Source organism: Podarcis raffonei, chromosome 16 (genome assembly GCF_027172205.1).
Source record: "Podarcis raffonei isolate rPodRaf1 chromosome 16, rPodRaf1.pri, whole genome shotgun sequence".
NCBI classification, from domain to species: Eukaryota; Metazoa; Chordata; class Lepidosauria; order Squamata; family Lacertidae; genus Podarcis; species Podarcis raffonei.
The window spans coordinates 3,767,830-3,782,766 of record NC_070617.1 but is presented as its reverse complement, the minus strand read 5'-3'; positions in this window follow the sequence as shown (position 1 = coordinate 3,782,766).

Below are 14,937 nucleotides of genomic sequence, written 5' to 3'. Positions count from 1 at the left end.
TTTTTCAAAATACATACAGTGGTACCTCGGGTTACATACGCTTCAGGTTACAGACTCTGCAAACCCAGAAATAGTGCTTCAGGTAAGAACTTTGCTTCAGGATAAGAACAGAAATTGGGCTCCAGTAGCGTGGCAGCAGCAGGAGGCCCCATTAGCTGAAGTGGTGCTTCAGGTTAAGAACAGTTTCAAGTTAAGAACGGACCTCCGGAACGAATTAAGTACTTAATCCGAGGTTGCACTGTAGATACAATCCTGTACTGGGGGGATATCTGTGCCCTCCCCCCCAGACATGTAAGGCCATCATATCACCTGTCCACAAGTCACCTGTCTGTGCCCCAGTCTCTCTAAACCAGAGAGAAATAGAAAACAGAAAAACCTACTCAGGAATCAGCGTTTTTTATTCAGCTGCTCTCAACAGCAGGGGGGGCTCCAAAGGAAGACAGAGGAGACCCCAAAAGAATAATAAAAACCCCTTTCTTTCCAACAAAGAATATTTAGGGTGCTGCATCAGTCTGTGGTACAACCTCCTTCGCCCTGCCCGTTTTCCAGGCTCGCTTTGTTACCAATTCGAAAGCAGTTCTGGCAAATCAAGGGCGTTTGCTTTTGGGTGGAAGAAGAGCGAGATCCCAAGCACCACGTTTCCTAGAAGGCCCCGCTCAGGGACGATGTTCAGTGATCGCCATGGCTGCTTGGCCTTCACTGTTGGCGCCTCAGCTTTGGTTCCTGAAGTGCAAAAATGGGAAAGCAAAGAGAATTAAAATGTAAGAGGGGAAACACATGCCGCACACATTTGTGGGAATCTGTGAGCTCCCCAAGATGTTGCTGGGCAGGTCAAACAACTCTGACAGTTGTTTGAGCGACACTAGAGGCGAGGCGGGTCAGATGCGACCCTACAGAAGAGGTTATTAAACTGTAGGTGGCATGGAAAGTTTGGAGAGGGAAAAGGTTTTCTCCCTCTCACATCATGCTAGAATTCAGGGGCATCCGAGGAAGGTAAACCTTGGAAGATTCAGAACAGGTAAAAGGAAGGAATTCTTCAGAGCATAGTTAGACTGCGGAACTCCCTGCCACAAGAGGCAGGGATGAGCAGCAATTTGGATGGCTTTAAAAGAGGACTGGGCAGATTCATGAAGGAGGAGAAGGCCGTGGGTGACTACAAAGCCACAATGGCCATATTCCACGGTATGCGATGTCTCTGAACACCAGCTGCCAGAGATGCCAGGAATAATAATAATAATAATAATAATAATAATAATAATAATAATAAGGCCCTCGGCGCTGGACCTCAAGTGTACTGGCTGGACGATGGGGGTGGAGATGCTCCTTCAGATATACTGGACTGAGGCTGTTTAGGGCTTTAAAGGTCAGCACCAACACTTTGAATTGTGCTCGGAAACGTACTGGGAGCCAATGCAGATCTCTCAGGACCGGTGTTATGTGGTCCCGGCAGCCACTCCCAGCCACCAGTCTAGCTGCTGCATTCTGGATTAGTTGCAGTTTCCAGGTCACCTTCAAAGGTAGCCCCACGTAGAGCAGACCCAAGCTCAGGAACAACTCTCCTCTTCCTGAAGTATACCTGAAGGAGCGTCTCCACCCCCATCCTTCTGCCTGGACATTGAGGTCCAGCTCCGAGGGCCTTCTGGCGGTTCCCTCCCTGCGAGAAGTGAGGTTACAGGGAACCAGGCAGAGGGCCTTCTTGGTGGTGGCATCCGCCCTGTGGAACGCCCTCCCACCAGATGTCAAAGAGAAAAACAACTACCAGACTTTTAGAAGACATTTGAAGGCAGCCCTGTTTAGGGAAGCTTTTAATGTTTAATAGGTTATTGTATTTTAGTGTTCTGTTGGAAGCTGACCAGAGTGGCTGGGGAAGCCCAGCCAGATGGGTGGGGTATAAATAATAAATTATTATTATTACTACTGCTACTACTACTACTATTGGTTTCTCATTGAGACATCTGGTTGGCCACTGTGAGAACAAGATGCTAGACTAGATCCTTTGGCCTGATCTAGCAGGCTCTCGTGATCCTATGTACCATTGACCACATTGGCCAGGTCCAAGGAGAACTGTGATCCGACGTCACCTGAACCTAGGAACTAAGATAGACTGCCTGGAGACCTGGAGGCTCCATGAGAACATCGGAAGAGCCCTGCTGGGTCGAGCTTGAGGGAGCTTGGCTGAATCTCTTCGCTCCAAACTTAGCCAGGAATTTTTTCAGTGCCAGCCCAAAACATTTATCTGCCTAAAGGAAGGCCGAGATGGTGTGTTCTTGCACAATTCTAGTGATTACTGGTGAGCTGAAAGGCGGGATATTGGCAGAAGGGAGGCCCAGAGCCAATGGCAGGCAGAGTCACCCGCTGGGCTGGTTGTAGGGAAGGAGACAGGCAAGTAGGAGATCTGGGGGAAAGACCTTGCTTTAAATTAAAAAGAATCCACTCCCCAAGCAAGCGGTGTAATTCTGACGGGAAGCATTCCTCTGAGCACGTGCAGAGAGTAGCCGCACAGGGCCCCTCTCTCGCGACCCGAAACAACAGGTCTCCACAGCTGTGGGGATCAGAGGAAGGGCTCCCTGTGGGGATAAGCAACCTCATATAACCGACATGCTTAAGTTGAATTAGGGACGTGGGTGGCGCTGTGGGTTAAACCACAGAGCCTAGAACTTGCCGATCAGAAGGTCGGCGGTTCGAATCCCCGCGACGGGGTGAGCTCCCGTTGCTCAGTCCCTGCTCCTGCCAACCTAGCAGTTCAAAAGCACATCAAAGTGCAAGTAGATAAATAGGTACTGCTCCAGTGGGAAGGTAAATGGTGTTTCTGTGCACTGCTCTGGTTCGCCAGAAGCAGCTTAGTCATGCTGGCCACATGACCTGGAAGCTGCACACTGGCTCCCTCGGCCAGTAAAGCAAGATGAGCGCCGCAACCCCAGAGTCGGCCACGACTGGACCTAATGGTCAAGGGTCCCTTTACCTTTACCTTTAAGTTGAATTAATGCATGAAGGGGTTAAGACCATAGAGTAAGCTGTCCAGCCAGGCTTAGATCACTTTGGGAGGAGCTAGATAATCAAGACTTGGTTCTCCTCCAGTTTCCCTGAGAAGCTTGGTGTGTAAAGAGGTCTGAGCCGGTTGCTCCAAGTTCAGGCTCTTACAAGCTGCTCGAGTTCCTGTACCAATAATTTAGGAACTTCCACTACTGTAACTAAGCCACGTTTTTCTGCCTGCATTTTCTGACTGATGTGTGGAAAAGCACATGAACCTGACCTTGGAGGGGTTTGTAAGTAAACCAATTTTTAACTTACGAAACATATGGTCTTTTTTTCTATGCTAGGGGAAGAGGGGGACTTTGGAAGGAACTCAGAAGGGCATATTTCCATGCTTTATTTTGCTGCATGTTTTATTGTTTTAAATCTCTGCTTTGCCCCAAACCTGGATCTTGGCATCTAGGCAGTCCTTCTTATATATGCCTATTTTTCCTTGCACCCACAGAGAAGAAAGCCCACCACCCGACATAAGAACATCAGGAGAGCCTGCTGGGTCTGGCCAAGAGGGGCCCTTCTAGTCCAGCATCCTTGTTCCCCCAATGGCCAACTCGGTCCCTCTTCTGGAAAGCACTCAGGCAAGACCTGAGCGCTACAGCAGCTCTCCCCTACTGCGGCTCATCACAGAGCATAGCCACCAACAGCCTTTCCCAACCAGCGAGTGCGCCTGCATCAGCCCTAACTCACAGGAGCTGGTTCAGAAATTTGAGTTTTCCTCCTCCCGCCCCATTCCTTTTTCCTTGCGTGTCGTGTTGCTATTGTTTTCCAGATTGGACGCCAGCATGGCGGGGCCGTCTCGTTTTAACAGATTGTACGCAAGCCACTCTGGGGGGGCCTTTGGGCCAAAGAGCAGGGATGCGCCAATTCTCTGAATGAATAAACAAAACGGGGAGCGCATTATGCGGCGCCTCGGCCCTGCCTGCCTGCCCATCCGTCCCCCACCTGCTCCGGCGGGAAGGCGTCCTTGATGCTCTTCCAGAGGTCCCTGAGTCCCTCGTGGACCTGGGTCCAGAAGTCCTTCCTCTTGTGCTCCTTGTCTTGCTTGATGTCTTGCAGTGCGCACATGTGCATTGGCCCCTGGTCGCACGCCAGCGTTGAGGAGTTGCACTGGCCCTGCTTGCACTGGCAGGCCTGGTAGTTGCACACCTCCCTCTCGAAGCGCAGGATGTCGTATTCCGCCGGGTCCAGGTGGACGCCGGGCTGCGAGTAGGTGATGTCTCGCACCCGGGACATGCTCCCCGCTGCGCAGTTGCAGTGCCACTCGCTCCACTCCTGCCAGGCGTAGCGGTTGTCGCCCACGACGAGGACGGTCTCCTTCTCCTGCGAGGTCCCCGCGCTGAACATGATGGAGACTGACACCAGTGGCGCTTCCGTGGTCGTCTGGGTCTCGTTGCCATTGGTGTAGCCCGCCGCCACCGTCGCCCTGGCAGCCTCGGGGATCAGGGCCACCAGGTGTGGCGGCGCACCCATCTGGGTCATGTCTTCCGTGTCCTCGCCCAGGCCTGGCCCGGGCGCCAGCCAGCCCCACAGGCAGAGCGTCAGCACCAAAGTGGCGCCCCCTAAGGCCATGGAGGGGGACTGTGGGTTACGAGCTCGGGCAGGGACAGCGCCCGGAGGTCTTGGTCTGGTCGGGATGGGAAGGGGAGGGGGTGTGGCCTGCCGTCGTTGGGGGTGGGGCCTCGCTAGGCAACCCGCTCAGAACTCTGGGGGAGAACAAAGGAAGGGCGGAACTCTGGAGAGGGAAAGTAGGCAGGATTTATGAAAATGGGGTGTGATTGAAGGCTAATAATAACAATAATAATAATAATAATAATAATAATAATAATAATAATAATAATAATATTTTATTTGTACTACGACCATCTGGCTGGGTTTCCCCAGCCACTCTGGGCGGCTTCCAACAGAACACTAAAATACAATAACCTATTAAACATTAAAAGCTTCCCTAAAGAGGGCTGCCTTCAGATGTCTTCTAAAAGTTTGGTAGTTATTTTTCTCTTAGACATCTGGTGGGAAGGCGTTCCACAGGACGGGTGCCACCACCGAGAAGGCCCTCTGCCTGGTTCCCTGTAACTTGGCTTCTCGTAGCGAGGAAACCACCAGAAGGCCCTCGGAGCTGGACCTCAGTGTCTGGGCTGGACGATGGAGGTGGAGACGCTCCTTCAGGTATCCTGGACCGAGGCCGTTTAGGGCTTTAGAGGTCAGCACCAACACTTTGAATTGTGCTCGGAAACGTACTGGGAGCCAATGTAGGTCTTTCAAGACCGGTGTTATATGGTCTCAGCGGCCGCTCCCAGTCACCAGTCTAGCTGCCGCATTCTGGATTAGTTGTAGTTTCCGGGTCATCTTCAAAGGTAGCCCCACATACTGCGCATTGCAGTAGTCCAAGCGGGAGATAACTGGAGCATGCACCACTCTGGCGAGGCAGTCCGCAGGCAGGGAGGGTCTCATCCTGTGTACCAGATGGAGCTGGTAGACAACTGCCCTGGACACAGTCAGGGTGGGGGAATGGGAACGAAAGAGAAGGCAGGTTTTAAACAACAGCAGAGGTTTGCGCAATGGAGGGATGCCGAGGAAGAAGAGTTTGGATTTGATATCCCGCTTTATCACTACCCGTAGGAGTCTCAAAGCAGCTAACATTCTCCTTTCCCTTCCTCCCCCACAACAAACACTCTGTGAGGTGAGTGGGGCTGAGAGACTTCAGAGAAGTGTGACTCGCCCAAGGTCACCCAGCAGCTGCATGTGGAGGAGCGGGGAAGCGAACCCGGTTCACCAGATTACGAGACTACCGCTCTTAACCACTACACCACACTGGTTCTCTATTTTTGAAAACTTATGGTTTCCCTCCTCTATACAGTATGCTGTTTTGATGGTGAAAAGCAAACTACCGTATTTTTCGCTCGATAACACGCACCTGACCATAACACGCACATAGTTTTTAGAGGAGGAAAACAAGAAAAAAAAATTATGAATGAAACAGTGGATGTATCATTTTTGTGCTTCATGCTGCGGCCACAGACATGTGATTTGACGGTGAGTTTGGGGTAGCCCAATGCAAAGATCCTGAGGATCCATGTGGATCCGTGCTTTGTAACCACGTTTTTGCACCATTGCAGCCCCAGGCAACAGTGGGTGCGTGATTTTTTTGGTGCAGGCTGTAGCCATGGACATGCTATGTGATCTGATGGTGAATTTGGGGTGACCCAATGCAAAGATCCTGAGGATCCATGTGGATCCATGCTTTGTAACCACGTTTTTGTACCATTGCAGCCCCAGGCAACAGTGGGTGCGTGATTTTTTTGGTGCAGGCTGTAGCCATGGACATGCTATGTGATCTGATGGTGAATTTGGGGTGACCCAATGCAAAGATCCTGAGGATCCATGTGGATCCGTGCTTTGTAACCACGTTTTTGCACCATTGCAGCCCCAGGCAACAGTGGGTGCGTGATTTTTTTGGTGCAGGCTGTAGCCATGGACATGCTATGTGATCTGATGGTGAATTTGGGGTGACCCAATGCAAAGATCCTGAGGATCCATGTGGATCCGTGCTTTGTAACCACGTTTTTGCACCATTGCAGCCCTGTTTTTGCATCAGATCATTGCTATGTGATCTGATGGTGAATTTGGGGTGACTCAATGCAAAGATCCTGAGGATCCATGTGGATCCGTGATTGGAACCACGTTTTAAGTAGGGAGGGAAGGAAAAACATAGAAGCGAAAAGGAGAGGGGTGTGCAGAGAAGCAGCTGGCTAAGAATGCAGGAGAGGGGTTTTACCGGAGGGAGGAAAGGAAGGCAAAAGTCCCCCCCCCCCACAAGCCAACCAGCTCTCTCTCTCTCCCTTCCCCCCAACCTGCATATTGCCTTCGAGTCCCAGACGCACGGAGAGGAATTAGAAGGAAGGACGCTCTGCTTGCCTGGAGGGTAGGGGTTTTCTCTGCTCTTTGTTCCGTTTGAGCAAACACAGTAAGGAAACAGAAGCGGGTGGGCAGTAAGTCCCGGAGGCAGAATGCAGGAAAGCAGCAGCTTCCTCCTTTCCTCCCTTCTCCGAACGATTTGATATTTGCCTGATTTTTGCCTTCACTCGCTGTCAGCGCTGCCCAAGGTCCCAGCTCACACAAGACCAACGCTGCTTCTTCCTCAAGTAAAAAGGTCTTTATTGAAGTTCAGTTTCATTTCCAGACGCGCAGCGCGCAACGCTACGTCTATACCTTAGACCGTAGAAGTCCCATCTGAATCTCCTCCCCCCTGACACCAGCTTAAGATTCTAGCCTTACTCCACCTCTTCCTCTGTTCCTTCTTTCTCTGGGTCCTCCTGCTAGTCGGAGTTTCAGCCCTCCTCGATTCTTCTGACGCTGAGTCCCCTGACTCTTCCCCCTCCCTCCTTCGGGCTTTAGGACCTGGCTCCCAATCCGGGTTTTCTGCTCTCCCGCGCTCCTCCACATTTGAACTTGGCGCGCGCGTGCAGCCTCCCACTTTCCTTCTGACTGTTACACTTGTGTCACTGCTCCCTCTTTCGGGGAGGCTAGCTGGACCTGGCCTTCCCTCCGTTTCCCCACTTCCCGATGGGGGCGTGGTTACCCCTGACTCATCTTCTCTCCCCGCTGGAGGAGAAGCTGGTCCTGACTCATGTGACTCTTCCCCCCCACTGTGCTCTGGTGGGGGAACTGGTCCTGATCCTCTGCTACTCCTTTGGGAGTCCCCTCTGGTTCCTTGTTTATGGAGCGTCCCCCCTGGGACTCCCCTCGCCCTTACCATAGGCGCCCCCTCCTGGGAATCTTCTGATTCGCTGGAGAAGCTCATGGAATCTCTCGGGCCACTGTCATATTCCCCTACGCTCCCCTCTGATTCCTCTCCTCCGCTCTCTATTTGCTCTCTCCCCTGCTCTTCTGCTCCTGAGCCTCTGACATCCATCCCCCCCTCGAAGCCCCCCCTTCCCCCCTCCCCCTCTTCAGGTGTGGGTTCCGGGTGCTCCAGCGCTGGGGGTGTGAGTGCTGGCTTCCGTTCTTTCCCCCTGGTGTGCAACCGGCCAGCGGGATCAGGCCCCCCCACGATGGGTTCGTCAACGTCGACTTCCTCTGCTTCCATTTCTCTGCTGTCGTGCTCAAAACCAGGATCCTCCCCCCATACGTCCATGTCCTCCTCTCCACCCGGTCCCTCGGGTGAGGCTGTGTGCAAGGGCCCCCTCAGCAGTTCCCTGCTCCACCCCACTTCTGGTTGAGTGTCCCACCAATAGGAGCGGTCCGTGACAAACCCCGAGAGCGACCCCTCCTGGGAGCTCGTCCCAGGCGTCGGCTCCTCATCTGAGGAGAAACCCTGGAACGTGCTGGCTGACAGTGTGGGTGTGAAAAGCCAGTCGTCGAAATACTCCGCCGGCATGGGTCTGTGTGGGAAGAGCGAATGGAACTCGTCTTTGAGGTAGTGCTCCTCCACGGCATAGCACGGCACCCAGTCGTTGGCGCTGGCCGGAGTACCCTCCCTGGCGAGGAGATATTCAACTCCCTCTTCCCCCCATCTGGAGTCCAAAATCTCCGTGACCTCGTTGAGTGGCGTCGCCCTCTGTGGTCCCTCCCCTGTTGGCGATGGGCTACGTGGGGCTGGTGCGGTCCCTGGCGCCTGAAACCTGTGGGGTGCCTTGTAAGGTGTGAGCACTGACCTGTGAAAGACTGGGTGCATTCTGGAGCCCTCCGGGAGTGTCAACCGGTAGGCCACTGGATTGATTTGTGCCGCGACCTGGTAAGGTCCCAGCTGCTTGTGTCCTAGCTTCTTCTTAGCTAGCGTTCTGGCCGGCACTGCCTGAGCTGCTAACCAGACCCAGTCCCCTACCTGTATGTCTTCCCCAACCCTCCTGTGCCTGTCTGCCTGCATCTTGTAGGCGTGTTTCACGAGTTCCAAGTGCCTTCGGAGTTGCTCATGGACCTCCTGTAACTCTGCGGCTAAGTGCTCTGCCCCCCGTGGCTCCCCCTCTGCCTTGGTCTCCAACCCCGGGAAGGTTCTGGGGTGGCGCCCATTGTTGGTGAAGAACGGTGTCACCCCTGTAGACCCGTGCTTCGTGTTGTTGTAGGCAAACTTGGCTAGCGGTAGGTAGTCCACCCAGGTCGAGGGCTGTTGATTGGCGTAGCATCGCAGGTACTGCTGCATGATGGCGTTGACCCTCTCCGCTTGTCCGTTGGACGCTAAGTTGATCTTGACATTCAGGATGCCCAGCAGCTTCTGCCAGAAGTTCGAGATAAATTGGCGGCCCCGGTCGGACAGGATGGACCGCTGCAAGCCGTGAGCTTTGAACACGTGGTCTATGAACAGCTTGGCGGTCTGTTCCGCTGTGGCCACCTTCGCGCACGGAATGAAATGCACCATCTTGGTGAAGAGGTCTACGACCACGAGTACCGCTGTTTTGCCGCGCGAGCTGGGCAGATCTGTAACAAAGTCCAGGGCCACTTTCTCCCACGGTTCGAGCGGCGTCTGCAGCGGTTCCAGTAGACCCGCCGGCTTCCTGTGGACTGGCTTGGCCCTTTGGCAGGTGTCACACCTGGAAACGTAATCCGCAACTTCTCCCCTCACCTTGGGCCACCAAAAGTCCCTGGTGACTAATTCCGCCGTCTTGTCCTTGCCGAAGTGCCCAGCGCTGGGCGCGTCGTGCAGCTGCTGCAAGACTCTCGCGCGAAGGTCGTCTCCCGGTACGTAGAGAGCCCCTTTACGGAGGAGTAGTCCGTCGCGTATCTGGAACTCGTCGTCCCTCGCTGTGCCGTTTCGCACCTCCTCCATCTTGGATTGCGCAAACGAATCCGCCTGTAGCGCGTGACGCACTGCGTCCAGGTCCACGGCGGCTGAAGCGCACGCCCACACCTCTGGTGCGAAAATGTGTTTGGCCGCTGCCGGTGCCGCTTCCTCAAGATACTGCGGCTTCCTGGATAGCGCATCCGCCATGACGTTGTTGTCTCCCGGGATGTATTCTATCCGGAAATCGAAATCTGCAAAGAACTCCGCCCAGCGGATGTGTCTCTGGTTCAGGAACTTCGCCATGCGCCAGTACTCCAGGTTCTTGTGGTCCGTGCGGACCTGCACTGTGTGTCTGGCTCCGACGAGGAAGTGCCGCCACGCCTTGAAGGCTGCATGAATGGCCAGCAACTCTCTGTCCCAGATGGTGTAGTTCTGCTCCGACGTGCTGAGCTTCCTGGAGTAGAATGCGCACGGTCTCCAGTCCCCTTGCGGATCTTGCTGCAACATGACCGCCCCCACCGCTCTGTCCGAGGCGTCCGTTTCAACCCTCATCGGTTTGCTGGGGTTTACGTGTAGCAGCTGTTCTTCGGACGCGAAGAGACGCTTGAGCCTCCGAAAGGACTGCTCCGCCTGGTCCGTCCAGATGAACTTCTTCTTCTTGGAGCTGAGGGTGTCCGTGATGGCCGCCGTCTCCTTCACGAACCCCTTGATGAACTTGCGATAAAAGTTGGCGAAACCGACGAACTTCTGGACCTCCTTCCGATTGCACGGGCTCTTCCAGTCCAACACTGAGCGGACCTTGGCGCTGTCCATGGCAAGTCCCTTGTCGGACAGCTTGTAGCCCAGGAAATCCACCTCTGTCGTGTCGAACTGGCACTTCTCCAGCTTGGCGTAAAGTCTGTGCTCCCGTAGTCTCTGCAGGACCTCCTTGACGTCCTCCTCGTGCGCCTCCTGCGATTCCGAAAAGATCAGGATGTCATCTAAGAAGCAGACACACTTCTTGTAGAGGAGTCCCGCTAGCACGTGGTGCATGAAAGCTTGGAAACAATGGGAGCCATTTTGGAGACCAAACGGCATGACTCGGTATTCATAGGTTCCTAAAGGCGTAAACATGGCTGTCTTCCACTCGTCGCCCTCCCGCATGCGTATAAGGTTGTACGCCCCTTGTAGAACCAACTTGGTGAAGATCCGTCCCTTCCTCACCGTCGCGAGCAGGTCGTCAATTTTGGGCATGGGGAATGCCGTGGGCTTTGTCCTGGAATTGATGATTCTATAATCCACTATGAGCCTCCGTTCGGGCGTGTCCCTCTTCTTCACGAAAAACACGGGACTGCCCCCCACTGCTTTGGATTCCCGGATGAATCCCCGCTTCAAATTGCGATCTATGAACTCCCTGAGTTCTTGCATTTCGTCTTCAGACATGGAATACAGTCTCCCAGTCGGCAGCGTCGCCCCCGGCAGGAGGTCAATCTTGCAGTCGTAGGGCCTGTGGGGAGGCAGCTTGTCCGCTTCCTTCTCGCAGAAAACTTCCAAAAAGGCCTTGTACTTGTTGGGCACCGCTTGCACCATGCCTAGGTGTAGCTGCGGTTCATCCTCCTGCCCCTCTTCTTCCTGGCAGGTCTGGATGCAGTGCGCTGCGCAGTAGGAAGAGCAGAAGGTCAATTGCCGCTGGTACCACGCTAATGCCGGGCTGTGCCTATCCAGCCAACTCATGCCCAACACTATGGGCGTGTCCGACAGGTGGGTGACGTTGAAACTGATGACTTCGCGGTGGTTCCCAATTTGCATCACCAGAGGCGGTGTCTGCTGTACCACCTCTCCTCCCAGTATCTTCCTGCCATCTACCGTGACAACATTTAGGGGCATCGTGGCTGGCAGGAGTGCTATGCGATGCTGCTTGACGAAGTCCAATCCTACAAAGTCTGCATTGCTACCAGAGTCAATGGTAATAGGGACCTCCAGGGTGAGCCCATCGGGCAGCTGGAGCGATGCGGTGAGTTGCACCACTGGTTTGGGTGGGAGGGGGTCTGTGGGCTGCAAAATCTCTGGGGACTGCTTCACTGACTCGCCTGGTTGAGCCCCAGTGCTTCTGTTTCCAACCAGGCTCCTCCGTTTCCCTGGGGCTGCTCCTCCTGCTGAATTGCTCCTTTTACAGTTGCTGAGGCTGCAGTGTGCTTCTGGAGCCTCTGGGGACACTCTTTGGCCATGTGCAGTGCACTGTCGCAGATGTAACACTTCCTGCTCCCTCTAGGAGCCTTCGCCTTGACTGCTCCTGGTGTTTGGGCTCTGCTTGCTGTCTGAGCTCTGGCACCTCCGATCTCCATCGGCTCCTCTCCCCTCCCCAGCGGAAGCGTTGATTGAGCGCGCTCTGTCTCTCTGGGTAGGAAGGGAGTTGTTCTAGCTGACGTGTTTGCTCTTCGCCCCTCCTCCCTGCTCCACGGGCGTTCTTCCAGGCGCACCCCAATTGCAAGCGCCCTTTGGACTACTTCTGTGGTGTTTTGGGGTCTCTCCCCCCTCGCCAGCTCATCTTTCACGGCTCCATTCAGCCCCTCCCAGAACAGATCCCTGACGGCAGCTGAGTCCTTCTGCCAGCCCAGCACATTTACTAACCCAAAAAAGCGGGAATGATACTGGCGCACCGTCGCTTTTCCTTGCCGCAATCCATGCATTTCCCTTCTAGCCACATCCACATCTACCGTTGATTTAAAGCAAGCGTCCATTGCTTCAATAAAGGCGCTTGAATCTTTGAGGGCGGGGTCATTTTCGCGTAACAAGGTTCGCAGCCACGACTTAGCTTCCCCATGCAGATGAGTGATTATGAAACCCACTTTCTCCTCCTCATCCCTAAAGTCTTTCCGAAGCAATTTGAGCGCGAAAACTACTTCTGCTCTGAAGTTAGGGTACTGCTGCAGGTTCCCGTCAAAGTGGGTTACAATACTGGCCCCCCTTTTCCCGAGGCCAACTCCCTCCGGCTTGGCTCCTGGCTGCCCCTCCTTTCCCCAACTGTCCCACCTGGCTTGCAGATCCTGGCAGAGCGCAGCTGTTTCTCCTTCCTTTTTCTTAGATGCAGCCAATTCTGCGTAGAGCGCTGAGACTGCCTCCTGCAGTTGCTTCACTTTCTCCTCTGTAGTCATCTTTGCCTATCTTCGTGAGCTTGCAGAGTCGAGATGGGACTTACTGTCAGCGCTGCCCAAGGTCCCAGCTCACACAAGACCAACGCTGCTTCTTCCTCAAGTAAAAAGGTCTTTATTGAAGTTCAGTTTCATTTCCAGACGCGCAGCGCACAACGCTACGTCTATACCTTAGACCGTAGAAGTCCCATCTGAATCTCCTCCCCCCTGACACCAGCTTAAGATTCTAGCCTTACTCCACCTCTTCCTCTGTTCCTTCTTTCTCTGGGTCCTCCTGCTAGTCGGAGTTTCAGCCCTCCTAGATTCTTCTGACGCTGAGTCCCCTGACTCTTGTCCCCCCCTCCTTCGGGCTTTAGGACCTGGCTCCCAATCCGGGTTTTCTGCTGTCCCGCGCTCCTCCACATTTGAACTTGGCGCGCGCGTGCAGCCTCCCACTTTCCTTCTGACCGTTACACTTGTGTCACTGCTCCCTCTTTCGGGGAGGCTAGCTGGACCTGGCCTTCCCTCCGTTTCCCCACTTCCCGATGGGGGCGTGGTTACCCCTGAGCAGTGACTTGTGTCACTGCTCCCTCTTTCGGGGAGGCTAGCTGGACCTGGCCTTCCCTCCGTTTCCCCACTTCCCGATGGGGGCGTGGTTACCCCTGACTCATCTTCTCTCCCCGCTGGAGGAGAAGCTGGTCCTGACTCATGTGACTCTTCCCCCCCACTGTGCTCTGGTGGGGGAACTGGTCCTGATCCTCCGCTGCTCCCTTGGGAGTCCCCTCTGGTCCCTTGTTTATGGAGCGTCCCCCCTGGGACTCCCCTCGCCCTTACCATAGGCGCCCCCTCCTGGGAATCTTCTGATTCGCTGGAGAAGCTCATGGAATCTCTCGGTCCACTGTCATATTCCCCTACGCTCCCCTCTGATTCCTCTCCTCCGCTCTCTATTTGCTCTCTCCCCTGCTCTTCTGCTCCTGAGCCTCTGACACTCGCGCTTGTCAGCTCCAGGGACCACACATTCGCTCAATAACACGCACAGACATTTCCCCTTACTTTTTAGGAGAAAAAATCTGCATGTAATAGAGGGGAAAATACGGTACTTATTTTAAACTCCTCGTGTATATAGCTACTTAGAAATAAATTTGACTGAGGTTAATGGGGTTTGCTCTCAGGTTAGCCATAGTTTCACCATCAATTAGTTTAATCATCAATTCATCATGCGAAAGGCTGGGCTGGATGAATCCCAAGCCGGAATTAAGATTGCTGGAAGAAATATCAACAACCTCAGATATGCAGATGACACAACTTTGATGGCAGAAAGTGAGGAGGAATTAAAGAACCTTTTAATGAGGGTGAAAGAGGAGAGCACAAAATATGGTCTGAAGCTCAACATCAAAAAAACGAAGATCATGGCCACTGGTCCCATCACCTCCTGGCAAATAGAAGGGGAAGAAATGGAGGCAGTGAGAGATTTGACTTTCTTGGGCTCCATGATCACTGCAGATTGTGATAGCAGTCACGAAATTAAAAGACACCTGCTCCTTGGGAGAAAAGCAATGGCAAACCTGGACAGTATCTTAAAAGGCAGAGACAGCAGCTTGCCAACAAAGGTCCGTATAGCTAAAGCTACGGTTTTCCCAGTAGTGATGTATGGAAGTGAAAGCTGGACCATAAAGAAGGCTGATCGCCAAAGAATGGATGCTTTTGAATTGTGGTGCTGGAGGAGACTCTTGAGAGTCCCACGGACTGCAAGAAAATAAACCTCTCCATTCTGAAGGAAATCAGCCCTGAGTGCTCACTGGAAGGACAGATCCTGAAGCTGAGGCTCCAAGACTTTGGCCATTTCATGAGAAGAGAAGACTCCCTGGAAAAGACCCTGATGTTGGGAAAGATGGAGGGCACAAGGAGAAGGGGATGGCAGAGGACGAGATGGTGGGACAGTGTTCTCGAAGCTACCAGCCTGAGTTTGACCAAACTGCGGGAGGCAGTGCAAGACAGGAGAGCCTGGCGTGCTCTGGTCCAGGGGGTCACGAAGAGGCGGACACGACTAAACAACAACAACAAGCCATAGTTTTGTTT